Source organism: Balaenoptera borealis (assembly GCF_965194805.1).
Source record: "Balaenoptera borealis genome assembly, chromosome: X".
Classification (NCBI taxonomy): Eukaryota; Metazoa; Chordata; class Mammalia; order Artiodactyla; family Balaenopteridae; genus Balaenoptera; species Balaenoptera borealis.
In genome coordinates, this window is record NC_138881.1 from 122,968,512 (window position 1) to 122,981,925 (window position 13,414).

General features: G+C 40.7%; 1 protein-coding gene across 3 annotated transcripts in view; it reads right to left on the reverse strand.

Moving 5' to 3' along the window:
• LOC309620104 (uncharacterized protein) overlaps positions 1-13,414 on the reverse strand; it is a 554,572-nt gene that overhangs the window by 368,083 nt on the left and 173,075 nt on the right. The window lies entirely within an intron of this gene.

Genomic DNA, 13,414 nt, shown 5'->3' on the forward strand with positions numbered 1-13,414 from the left:
TGTGAATTCTGCAGCATGGTTAATATTCCTAGAACATGTCAAACAACTAATTACATCACTGAAGTTGTCTTTTCCAATGTCTGGCTTTACAGTGACCTGCTTTAGAAGCAGGACTAGGGATTATCACTTGCTTGTTAAAAAAGTCAAGACATTTAAAAATCCATCTACAAGAACTAAAAAACAGTTTTCTGCTTGGATCTGAACTGGCAAGTCATTAACAAGATCTGTTTGGTCAAAATGTACAATCCAAGAATGCTGGAGCTACCAGAGACCTTACAGACCATTTGCTCAAATGCTCTCATCTCCCTGGGTGAGGAAATTGAGAGGAAACTTGCCAAAGATCACCCAGCTAGAAAAAAGGTAGAACTGGGACTTGAGACTGGACCCATCAATTCCTGACTTTTCTCTCCCTGTTCAGGAAAAATGTAATCATACTTTTAAAGTTTCCTATAAGTAAAAAAGCTTTCCATAATCTCTCCATCTAACACAACTATAGGATTTTTATTTTCCATATTATATTCTACATGCAAATTTTATATAAATGCAACTGTAATATACAGGGGAATACTGGAAAATGTTAGTTTCAAAATGCTTATTCAAAAATCAATAGCTTCCGCATACAAATGTACAAAAATGAAATCAGAAAAAGTATTAAAAGGAAATATGGGTGAATAGTTATATAATATTGGAATGAAAGGATTCTTTCTAAGCCCAGAGATAAACCCACGCACCTATGGTCAACTAATCTATGACAAAGGAGGCAAAGATATACAATGGAAAAAAGACAGTCTCTTCAATAAGTGGTGCTGGGGAAACTGGGCAGCTACGTGTAAAAGAATGAAATTAGAACACTCCCTAACACCATACACAAAAATAAACTCAAAATGGATTCGAGACCTAAATGTAAGACCGGACACTATAAAACTCTTAGAGGAAAACATAGGAAGAACACTCTTTGACATAAATCACAGCAAGATCTTTTTTGATCCACCTCCTACAGTAATGGAAATAAAAACAAAAATAAACAAATGGGACCTAATGAAACTTCAAAGCTTTTGCACAGCAAAGGAAACCATAAACAAGATGAAAAGATGACCCTCAGAATGGGAGGAAATATTTGCAAATGAAGCAACTGACAAAGGATTAATCTCCAAAATTTACAAGCAGCTCATGCAACTCAATAACAAAAAACCAAACAACCCAATCAAAAAATGGGCAGAAGACCTAAATAGACATTTCTCCAAAGAAGACATACAGATGACCAAGAAGCACATGAAAAGCTGCTCAACATCACTAATTATTAGAGAAATGAAAATCAAAACTACAACGAGGTATCACCTCACACCAGTTAGAATGGGCATCATCAGACAATCTACAAACAACACATGCTGGAGAGGGTGTGGAGAAAAGGGAACCCTCTTGCACTGTTGGTGGGAATGTAAATTGATACAGCCACTACGGAGAACAGTATGGAGGTTCCTTAAGAAACTAAAAATAGAATTACCATATGATCCAGCAATCCCACTACTGGGCATATACCCAGAGAAAACCATAATTCAAAAAGACACATGCACCCCAATGTTCATTGCAGCACTATTTACAATAGCCAGGTCATGGAAGCAACCTAAATGCCCACTGACAGACGAATAGATAAAGAAGATGTGGTACATATATACAATGGAATATTACTCAGCCATAAAAAGGAACGAAATTGAGTCATTTGTTGAGACGTGGATGGATCTAGAGACTGTCATACAGAGTGAAGTAAGTCAGAATGAGAAAAACAAATATTGTATATTAACGCATGTATGTGGAACCTAGAAAAATGGTACAGATGAACCAGTTTGCAGGGCAGAGGTTGAGACACAGACGTAGAGAACAAACGTATGGACACCAAGGGGGGAAAACCGCGGTGGGGTGGGGATGGTGGTGTGCTTAATTGGGCGATTGGGATTGACATGTATACACTGATGTGTATAAAATTGATGACTAATAAAAAAAATCAATAGCTTCCGCATACAAATGTACAAAAATGAAATCGGAAAAAGTATTAAAAGGAAATATGGGTGAATAGTTATATAATATTGGAATGAAAGGATTCTTTCTAAGCATGACAGCGAGTGTAAAAATCATGACGGAAAACAGCACTAGATTTTACCACATAAAAATATAATTTACTTATTTAAAGGTAAGTATAAAAATAAAGCTACAGAGTGAAGTAAGTCAGAAAGAGAAAAACAAATACCGCATGCTAACACATATATATGGAATCTAAGAAAAAGAAAAAAAAAAAAAGGTCATGAAGAACCTAGGGGCAAGACGGGAATAAAGACACAGACCTATTAGAGAATGGACTTGAGGATATGGGGAGGGGGTGGGGTGAGATGTGACAGGGTAAGAGAGTGTCATGGACATATATACACTACCAAATGTAAAATAGATAACTAGTGGGAAGCAGCCGCATAGCACAGGGAGATCAGCTCGGTGTTCTGTGTTCACCTAGAGGGGTGGGATAGGGAGGGTGGAGGGAGATGCAAGAGGGAGGGGATATGGGGATATATGTATACGTATGGCTTACTCACTTTGTTATACAGCAGAAACTAACACACCATTGTAAAGCAATTATACTCCAATAAAGATGTTAAAAAATAATAAAATAAAGCTATTTCAATAAATAGAAAAATGTAAAACTGAGATTACAAATAACAACTATATCAGCCTGATATCCAGTATATTTTGTTTTGAATTTTAAGGAATCACAAAAGCCTTAATTCACAAAGACAAGCACTAGTGACATAAGTTAACGGTTTTGTTTGTTTTTACAGCCTGCTTTGCCAATGCAGGATATTTTTCTATTAAACTAATCCAAAAGCTAGATTAAAGAGTGGTAGACAGTTGTTTTGAAGGTGACTCATCAATAATATCTAACAATAACTCATTATTTCTAATTGCAGATGGTTTACTTTGAAGAAAGTCAATGAATAGGTCTGCAATCAGTCTAAATCTTCATTGTTAAGAAAATAAAAAAGATTTTTTTCAAACATCTTCAAATAATCTTAGACTTTCAGCAATGTCATTTAGTAAAATATCATATGCCTCAGTGGTTGTCTTTATCAAACAGTTCTTCAAAGTTTCAAAATAATCTAATCTATTTATTTTGATTTTGCATATTGAATAAAATTTGACATCAGTTTCAACACTGAGACTTCATTTGCAGTTATAAACACAGTAATTCTTCAACCCTGCACTGTTAAATTGAAGCTATTCTGCTCATTTAGAAGTTTCACAAAAAAATACAAGCTGGAGCCACCATTTCATTCTTGGGAGAGATTTACTTAATCGAGTTACTTGTCAGAAGGGTAGAGTTTTGGTTTTCCTGTTTTGGGTTTTTGTTTGTTTGTTTGTTTTTTGTGCCTAATATGAAATACTCATACCCTTGACTCAAAACAGCCAATGAACTTCAGTGTGAAAACAAAGTCTGTAACCCACCTACTAGAAATAACTGACAAATGTCAAATTAAAGGCAATGGCTTAATTAAAATAACAAATCATATGTCATCATTTTACATAGTTTTGAAAGGTGCTCACAATTTATTTGACAGGGGAAACACTTGCAAGGAAAAAAGGGAGAAGGAGGTGGAGGAGGTAGGGAGAGGCTCCCAGCATGAAGGTCTGTCCTTCTGAAGGAGGGACGGAAGGAAGGAACGTTAGGTAGGAAGTGTCAGAATGCAGCACAGTTCTAGGAAAAGTCTGATCAGGCCAAGGAAGAGGCCTCAAGCCAAAGCCTTCCAGCACAGGAATCCCGCATCTTCTAGGAACGAACTTGCCTTAGTATCCTGGCCATGGTCACTGGCTGAGAGCAGCCATGGGAAGCATGGGCTTGGCATAAACTTAGCAATGGGTTTCAGAGCACGGCAGCTGGAGCCGTCAGTCCTCTCTGCAGCAGATCTCAGAAGCGCATTTTCATGAATGCCAAAGTGGTGGCACGTAAGGACAGAGAGGTAAGGGGGCCAGATTACGTCGGTCCATGTAGGCCATCAGAAGGACTTTGGCTTTTACTCTCAGTGACATGTGAACCGTTGGAAAGTTCTGAGGAGGGGAGTTATGTGATTTAAATTAACCAGGAATATTCCACTGTGTTGAGAACAGATAAAGGGAATGAAGGGGAAAAACAGGTAGATAAGTCAAAGGCTATTTCATTAATTTCGGTGAGAGAGAGCAGTGGCTTGGACTACAACTTTAACAGAAGAGAAGTGGGTGAAGCCTAGATATGTAGTTTAAAGTACAGTCAACAGAATTTGCTTATGGACTAGATGTGGAGTGAATCAGGAGGAATCAAGGATTATTCAAAGGGTTTTGGCCTCAGCAACTGGAAAAGTGGGGTTTCCATCAATAGAGATGGAGAAGACTGTGGGAGGAGCAAGTCTGAGAAGGGATTGCAGGTTTTCTGCTGGGACAGGTTAAACTGGAGATGTCCAAGTAGAGATGCCGAGTTAAGAGTATGGGAGAGACCCAGGCTAGAGACAGAAATTTGGAAGTTATGACTGTACAGAGCGTACTTAAGGTTATGAAACTGGATAGAATCACTAAGGGAATTTAGATAGACAAGAGAAAAGAACCAAGAACTGATCCCTGAGGCTCTCAACATTAAGAGACCAGTCAGATGAGGAGGAAGCAGCAAAGTATGCTGAGAAAGAGTAACCAGCGAAGCTAGGAGAAACCTGGTGACCCAGAAGGCAAAACAAGAAAATATTCCACGTGTGTCCAACCATGTCCGATACTGCTGTGAAGACAAATAACATGAGAATTGAACATCTGACCGTGGTTTTCACAACACTGGTGATCTTGACAAGAGCAATTTCAATGAAGGTAACAGCTTGAGTAGAGTGGATTTAAAAGAAAATGTGAAGAGAGGAATTAGAGAAAATACAGAAAACTGTTTTGAGGAGTTTTTCTTTAAATGGTAGCAAAGAAATGTCCTGGTAGCTGGAGGGTGGGATGGAGTCAGACAAGGCGCCTTTCCCATCTGCTATGAGGGAACTTTCTTCAAGTGGTGCTTTACACCAGGAGTCAGAAAACTTTGCCTGGAAAGAGCCAGAGAGTAAATATTTTCAGCTGGGTGAGCCATGTGCTTTCTGTCATGGCTACTCAGCCCTGCCATCACAGTGCACACGCAGTACAAAAGTGACAGCACATGCCTGCGTGCAAATAAAACTTTATTTGAAAAATAAGACAGCGGGCCATATTCGGCCCAAGAGCTGCAGTTTGCCGTCCCCTTCTTACACAATCGGGCTCAAGGAATTATTCACATTGGTCAACCTGCAAATATGTATTAAGTGCCTACCATGTGGCAGGCACTTTTCTAATTGTTATGAATAAGGTGGTGAATGAGAAAGACAAAGGTTCTGCTTCCAAGAGCTTCCATCCACCCTAGGTCCAGGCACATGATACACGACTCCAAGGCCAGGCGCCAGCCCTCACTTTCTAAGCCTCCTCCTTACCTCTCCAGCGCCCTGCCCCCAGGCCACATCCAAAGTGAGTCACGTGGGCCCATCCTGAGGCTGCTTTTACCTCTGCCAGGAGGAGACTCGGAGCTCCTTTCCCCATCCTGTTCCCCTTTCCTAAAAGAAGTAATTTCCAATCTTCACAGAGCAGCAACTTTGATGTGACAACCCTGCAACATCCTTTGCATTTTTAAGGAAAATGTGAAAATGTGGCATTTGTCTGCCTCTTCCAGCTCCAGAGATTCCCTCTCACGTGGCGTGAGCACAGGCATCTGTCACTGTACAAATATGACAGCCCAGCTCATCGTCTCTTCTGGCTGAGCTGCCAGGGCACCTCATTTATCTCCTGTGGCAGCAGGTGCAGCTGTGTCTATGGAGTCTGGGTGCTTTGTGTACTCCTGGAGCAGTCTTCCTGAAACGACCCAGTCTCTGCGAGGTCACGCCACGTGGGCAGGAGTAGAAAGGTGAGGTTTCTTTCAGAATCAGTTTAAACTGTACACTGCAGGTTTCAGGACCAGTTACCACTGACCCCTTCAGCAGGGATATTCTCACTTCCCTCTTCCCATCTTGCATAATCCCGGAGCCCCCAATTATGTCTCCTGATAGCAAATGAAGCTATGGATGTGAAAGCTCTTTGAAAACAGCTGAGTTCCTTATAAGGTCAAGGTCAGAATCCAGAACATAGCTATCAGCTACACATTTTAGAGAAAATTATTCTAATCGACAAACAACAACAACAACAAAAGAGCAGGCTGCAGTCACACAACGGAGAGAAATGTGAAGTAAGTTGAATGTCAGCTCTAATCACCGTGTGAGCATGGGCAAGGCCCTTGAACATTGATTCTCCATTTTTTCAGTCGTCAAAACAGGGATAGAGCTGCCTCCACTAAATAAGGTAACCTGTGCAAATTGCCAGGCCCATATAAAGACACTCAGTAGATGTTTGCGGTATCTGATAAACAACCAAGGAGATTCTGATGTACTGGCTGACTCAGGTTCCAGCTGCCTGCTGAATCAAGAAGTCACTACTCCAACTGCTGGTTCCAAAACCATGCCAGCATTGCTCCAATTCTCACCAGCCAAACTTGATGTCTCACACACTCTTCTCTCCCCCTTACCTCAGTTCCAAGTTCAAGTCTCATGTGAGTACATCTGACTGGCAGAACCTAAATCACAGCCAGAACCTCAGCTGCAGGAGAGGATACAGCCTCTGCAGAACAGGAAAACGTGCACCAACGAGGCTAGAATGGCTGATAAATGAGCCAATCCACAATTCCTGCACATTCTATGTGGTAAGCTAAATTTTGACCCCCGTGACATTTGCCCCCTGGTGTCATGCCAGTGGATATGTTTGTTACATTACAAGGCAAAAAGGAATTTACAGATGACCTCAAGGTAGTGGGATTGTCCTGGATTGTTTGGGTGGGCCCAAGGTAATGCTTAAAAGCAGAAGAGGAAGTAGAAGATATGACAGAGAGATTTAAAGTGGAAGAAGCACTCGACATCCCCACCATTGCTGACTGGAAGGTGGAGGAGACCAGGTGGAAACAGTAAGAAGGAACTGACTTCTTGCCAACAACCTGAATGAGCTTCAAAGCTGATTCTTCCCACCCAAGAGCCTCAAGATAAGAGCTCAGGCCAGCCACCATCTTGATTTTGCCCTTGTGATACCCTGAACAGAATGCCTAGTTGGGACTGCCTTGGCTTCTGAACCTATAGAATTGTGATAATAATAAATGATGTTGCTTTAAGCTGCAAAATTTGTTGTAATTTGTTATGGCAACGATAGAAAGCTGATACGTTCTCCATTCCATTGCCGAGTTTGACGCCTTATCACCTTCTACTCCTCTTTCTTCATCGCCCCCGCACAATAAATTCACCATCAAGTCCTTTTAATGCTCCCTGAGAATGGGTCTCACATTCATCCTTTCCTATAGCTATAGCCATTCCTACTGCCCTGGGTCAAAAATCTTTCTCTTGGGCTATTAGAACAGTCTCTTAACTGCTTACCCACCACATGACTCTCCCAATACTTGTCAAACTGCTCCACATCCATCAGTTATCCTAACAGAGTACTGACGCTGCACATTTCTGAATTATTTATTTACATATTTACAACAAGATTATGTTTCTTTTGTAATGAAAAGAAATAAGATTACATCACTATCCTATCGGGAAATAAATCAAAACAAAATGAAAATTTGTTCCTTTATTCACTCAGCAAACATTTACTGAGTGTCTATTAAGTGTTAGGTGCTAGAAACACAGTGAGAGAGTAATAAAGCCTGACACGCTGTTCATTAAACCCATTTCCTCTATTCCTGGACACATAGACTACATTTGCCAGACTCCCACGCAGTTCGGTGCAGCTATATGACTGCATTCCAATCAACAGAACGTGAGCAGAAGTGCTATGTGTCACTTCCAGGCCTGGCCCTCAACATCTATCTCCGCACAAGCTATTTTCCTTGCTCTTTCCCCTTCTGCCAGGTTGATACAGAAGAGCACAGCAATGCTGAAGGTCATGTGTTAAAGATCATGGAACATCGAGAACAAACAAACCTAGGTTCTTAAATCAATACTTGGAGCAGAGTCACCCCTCAATCAAAACTACAACTTTGGATTGTGTGTGAGCAAAAAATAAACTTCTGGTAGATTGTGCTTGGACCAATGTAAATTTTGGAGTTTATTTCTTATAGCAGCTAGCATTATAGTGTCAGCACTCATGGCACTTAAAATTCTAAACTTCTCGTGAAGGGACTTGTATATTAAGTTCCAGCTTTATTTCTTACCATCCCTCACTATATACTCTATTCCTACCTCAACAGACACAACAGGTCTTTCCTAATTCCATGCATTTGTGCATATTGTTCTAGTCTCCTAAAAAAATTTTCCTTACCTTCTTATCCTGGATAAGTCTTACTAATCATTCAAAATCTGGTTCAAGCATTACCTTTCTAGTAGCTCATACATGTTGCACTATAATCTGTGGTATATAATAGACATAGTGATCATCTCAGAACTATGTTTTCTTCCTCACTGAATATCAGTGCCTGGTATATATATTAGGTGATCAATAAATCTTTGTTGATTGACTGAATTTGCTGTAAGTCCTCATGTATGATGTATGCCATTAACCACCATCCTTCATATAACTTCTCCCTATTCCTTATAGTATATTAGATGCATAATAGCATATCTAGTACCCTGACTCTACATCTCTCCAAGCGTGCAACCTGACTTAATCTCCACACATCAGCTCAACCTCACCCCTGACTCTGGGACAAATCCTGGTCCCAGGCATGAAGGTCCTAGAGTGCTCGCTTACTCAGCTGCTGGTTCCACTGCAACCTTGATGCCCCAATCTCTCATCATCTGGATTCTCTGCCTCATAACCATGTCTCCCAAAGACTAGGCATCCTGACTTTAACCTTGAACCTCAGTAGATAAAATGTTTGCCTTATAGCCCAGTCCTCTTGTAACTAAGTCTCTGATATATGCCATAGCTCTCCAACAAACGGCTTCAAATCGGACTTCCACCAATTTCCTGCCACATTAATTCCTTGGATAGATAACCCCTGTACAGACTACCATTTGAGCCCTGCCAAACAATACTACTGTTCCATCTGTCTTTTCCCACTTGGAATGATCTTCCATATTTAAGATCTGTCTTCCAGCTGTCTACAGGTACAGACAAGTAATATATAAATGAGGCAGATACGTTATGAGACATCAGGGATTGGTGGGAATTGGATTCAATCATGCCACTGTTTGAATATTCACTGGATTCTAATAGGTTGCCCAGTACAGTGAACAGGTGATTAGTGATCCATAAGCAGTATTAATATTTCTAATAGTGCAGTATTTTTCTACTTGATTTTCATATGAATTAATAATATTTGTATTATGATACTCCCCATTAGCAGACTTTCAAAAAGTAAGATACAGTTGGCCCTCCATATCCACACAGATACAGAGGGCTGACTGTCCTGTGCCATTTTCTATAAGGGACTTCAGCATACATGGGTTTGGGTATGGGGGGGTGGGGTGTCCCAGAACAAATCCCCCATAGATACCAAGGGGAAACTGTAATTCTTTTCTGGTGTGTTTGTTATAAAAAGTAGTAATTCACAGCTCCTAATGCCCAATAAATATTTAATGAAAAAGCAAATGACAAAATGATTGAATAAGTTAGAGAAAATGTGGCAAATGGCCCATTGAGTTTTTGACTTCCAAAAGAAATCTTTTGGCCTCTTAGTGGCCTCCAAGCAATACGAAGCACAATCATTGATTATAAACTGTATTTCTTATCCTCAAATGCATTTTAAACACACACACACACTCCTCAGGCACAAGACGTGTGGATACATGAGTGAGTAGTTCTTAACTACTGCTTGTTCTTTTCACTGGAAGAGTTTGGGTGTTAGCACTAGTTGGGAACCAGTTAGTATGAAGTTGTGGAATATTAAGCCAGGAGGCCTGGCAAGTTCATTCATGGAATTAATAAATATGAATAGAATACTCTGTTCCCAGCCTGACCTCTGTCCCGGTCAACGTGAAACTAGTGAATGTAAAACTAGGCTAGGAGAAGTACCGTAATGGAGAAACAGAGAGAACAGGGAAATGGAGAAGAGGGAGATCAGACAAATCTTCATGAAACCCAGGAGAGAAAAGAGAAAATAAAATGTACAGGGCCTTAGATCCTGAGGACAAAGCAAAAGGCATCAAAAAAAAAAAAAAACAAAAAAGGTTGCATGCCCAAAAGATATCTTAATAGCAATGATGGATTTTAAAGTCTCTTTGTAAATATTTAATATAAAGTTGCCATGATTGAGTATTAAATGAATAAACACCATAGAATCACAGATTTTAAGAACTAGTAAGCTTCCTAGAGATTACCTAAAATTGCAACACTTAACCCCCTCCACCTCTGCCAGCACTCCAGAAAACCTCACCTGACTCTACTGTTTTCTCTTTTCCATGGTATATATCACCTTCTAACATAAACATCTTATTTATTATGTTTATTGTTTGCTGTTTGCCCTCCCACTTGAAACGAGAATGGAAATCTCATGAGGACAGAGATCTTGGCCTGTTTTTGTTCACTGAGATGGCCCAAGCACCTACAACAGTACCTGACACATAGAAGCTACTCAACAAACATTTGTTGAATTAATAAAATCCAACTAACAGCCTCCCCCTTCTTACAGTTGAGGAAACTAAGTCCCTAACAACTTCAGTGCCTTTCCTGACGTCACACACCTTGTCAGCAACAGAAGTATGGCTAGAGGCCAAGTCTACTTCAGTTTGACACTGTGGTTCTAAATAAAGGAATGAAAATCAGTTTAAGTGACCCCCATTTCCCCCCTTCCTCTCAACCCCCTCCCACACTCACTCTACCATTAACAGGTAATAGAACTCAAAGGCTGCTTTCCTCCTAAACAGCCCCTATACGTCATAAAACCCTGGGTAGTGGCACGGTGCATCAAACAAGAAAAATGCATTCATATAGTACAAAATGGAAAGCTTCGTGACATTTTCAGAAAAATGTACTCTCTCCCTTTGAAGTACCCCAAGTAGCATATCATTATGCAAGCTGCCTTATCCAGCTATAGTCATTCGCTCGCTGTCCCATGGGTCGGGTAGCAAACCAACATGTTGGCCGTGCAACTTTCTAAATACGTTTGCTCGCTTTCCTGAGCTGCACTCAAATCCCGTAAAGAATCTGTGGCTTTATTTCAAGGTGAAGAACAAAAGAGTTTGTTTGACATTTTTGCTAATGATTTGTAGAAAAATATCCTGTAAACTACAGAGCTGGGAACATCCCCTAATCCAATTGTCAACAGGGATAATGTCACAAATTCTCTTTGTTAAACCAATTTCCTGACTTTTCCTGGTATAATGAGCTCTGGGTCTTCTATCGGGGTTGAGCTTTCTAATTGTAGCAATTCTAAATACATCAAAATGCATTCACACGTGGGGTTTACTGCCCTACCTGAGTTGCTTTTGCATCTGTTATACAGAAATAAAGCCACATATTTCCTGCACACACTAGGCAAAGAGGAAGTGATATTTTTAGAACAGAAGCAATAGAAATAATTCAGCTGCAATTTCTCCTTTGCATCTGAGTTAGCAGTAGAATCTCTGGGCACAAGAGGGAATCATATCTTCCAAAATACTGCTATATGTGTGTGTTGGAGAAGGGTGGTTTGGGGAATTGGGGAAAGAGAAAGGGCACACAAGAGAAACACTAGGAAACGAGAAAGTGGGGCTCAGGCAAAACCTTTACTGATGACCTCAACCCAGAAGCTGCTTCCAGAATATATGTGACATCAGCATGTGTTTTTACTGCTACAAGGTGACAGAAAACACCCACACCTGAAACCACACTGGTTATGTGCCTGCCAGTGAGTAAAGGGAGAACAAATCCTATCCCAGTATGAGAACAGAGTCTTAGGGAAATTCTTTTTAATTATGCCAGGTCCCCTTTGAAAACGGGAGAGAAAGGGATTTCCCCCCATGCTGATGTGCCTGAGTCAGTGGGTTAGGCTTGACCACAGACAGAAAATTTGACGTAACAGCGCTGGCAAATCATATTTCTTGGGATTTTCATCAAAAAAACGTCTGTGTGTGCTTCATGAATAACCTAAGAAAGCCCCTCTGCAGCTTTGGCAATACAAGCTTTCATCTTCCCTCAGAATTCTCAGGCCCTACTCATCCTCCTGACCAAAGCAATATTCCCGACCTGAAAATAATCATCTACCTGCGTATGGTGCCTTACATCTCACCAACTTTCACACACACATCATTAGTCTACTTGATCCGTAAAGATCATCTTTAAAATATTCAAAATCCGACCACTTCTTACCACGTCTACTGCTGCTACCTGGTCCAGATCACCATGATCTCTCCCTTTACTTATCACAATAGTGTCCTAATGGGTTTCCCAACTTCTACCCTTGCCCCTCTACCATCCAGTCTCAAAACTGGATCCCTTTTTAAAACTTATATTATGTCACTCTTCTACTCAAAACCGTCCTACAGCTTCCGATTTCACTAGGACCTGCAAAGCCTACATGATCAACACCCCCCATTACTCCTTGACTTCGTCTCCGATGCTTCTCCACCTCATGCCCTTCACTCCACAATGGCTCATTTGCTGTTCCTTGATCATGTAAGGTATATTCCTCCTTTTACACCTTTGTTCTAGTTGTCTGTGGTAGAAATGATCAATTCTGTTCCTGTGTGAGAAAATCCACAGCCTCCTCCTTAACTTCAATGATTCACTAGAAAGAATCACAATTCAAGAGCAGGTTACGGCTAAGATTTATCACAGAAGATAGACAGCAAAAGCAGCAGGAAAAAGATATGCATTAACAGGTCCAGCATAGACTTCTCATGTCCTTCCTCATCCAAGGCCACACAGAATGGGGTTTTTTCTCCAACAGGAAACTGCAGGGACAAGTGTAGAATGTCCCTGCCAAGGGAAATCCATTTGAGTCTCAGGGTCTGAGGCTTTTGTGGGAGGTTGGTCACGTAGGCGCATCTTGCTAGCAATCAGTCATGGCAACTGAAACTCAGGACCAAAACAATGCAACCAGGTGTACATCATCAATCTTTGTGCAAAGCAATGCTGGCAAGCTACTATGGAATGGTCTATTTCTCCCAGGTGTACACAACAAAATAATCAATCCAACAGTGATATAAAGAACATTCTAAGAGCTACATTCCCAGAGGCTGGCCAAGAGTAAATCCGAGACACTTGGAGACATTCAAGGAGTGAGCAATCAGACCTGCTGTGTTAACACTTTCTTCACACTCTCTAATCTTGCCATGCTTCCCTGTAGTGAAGTATATCTCCCTATCCCTGATAAACTTAAATGCTATAATTAAGTCTAGAGAGAAAAAAA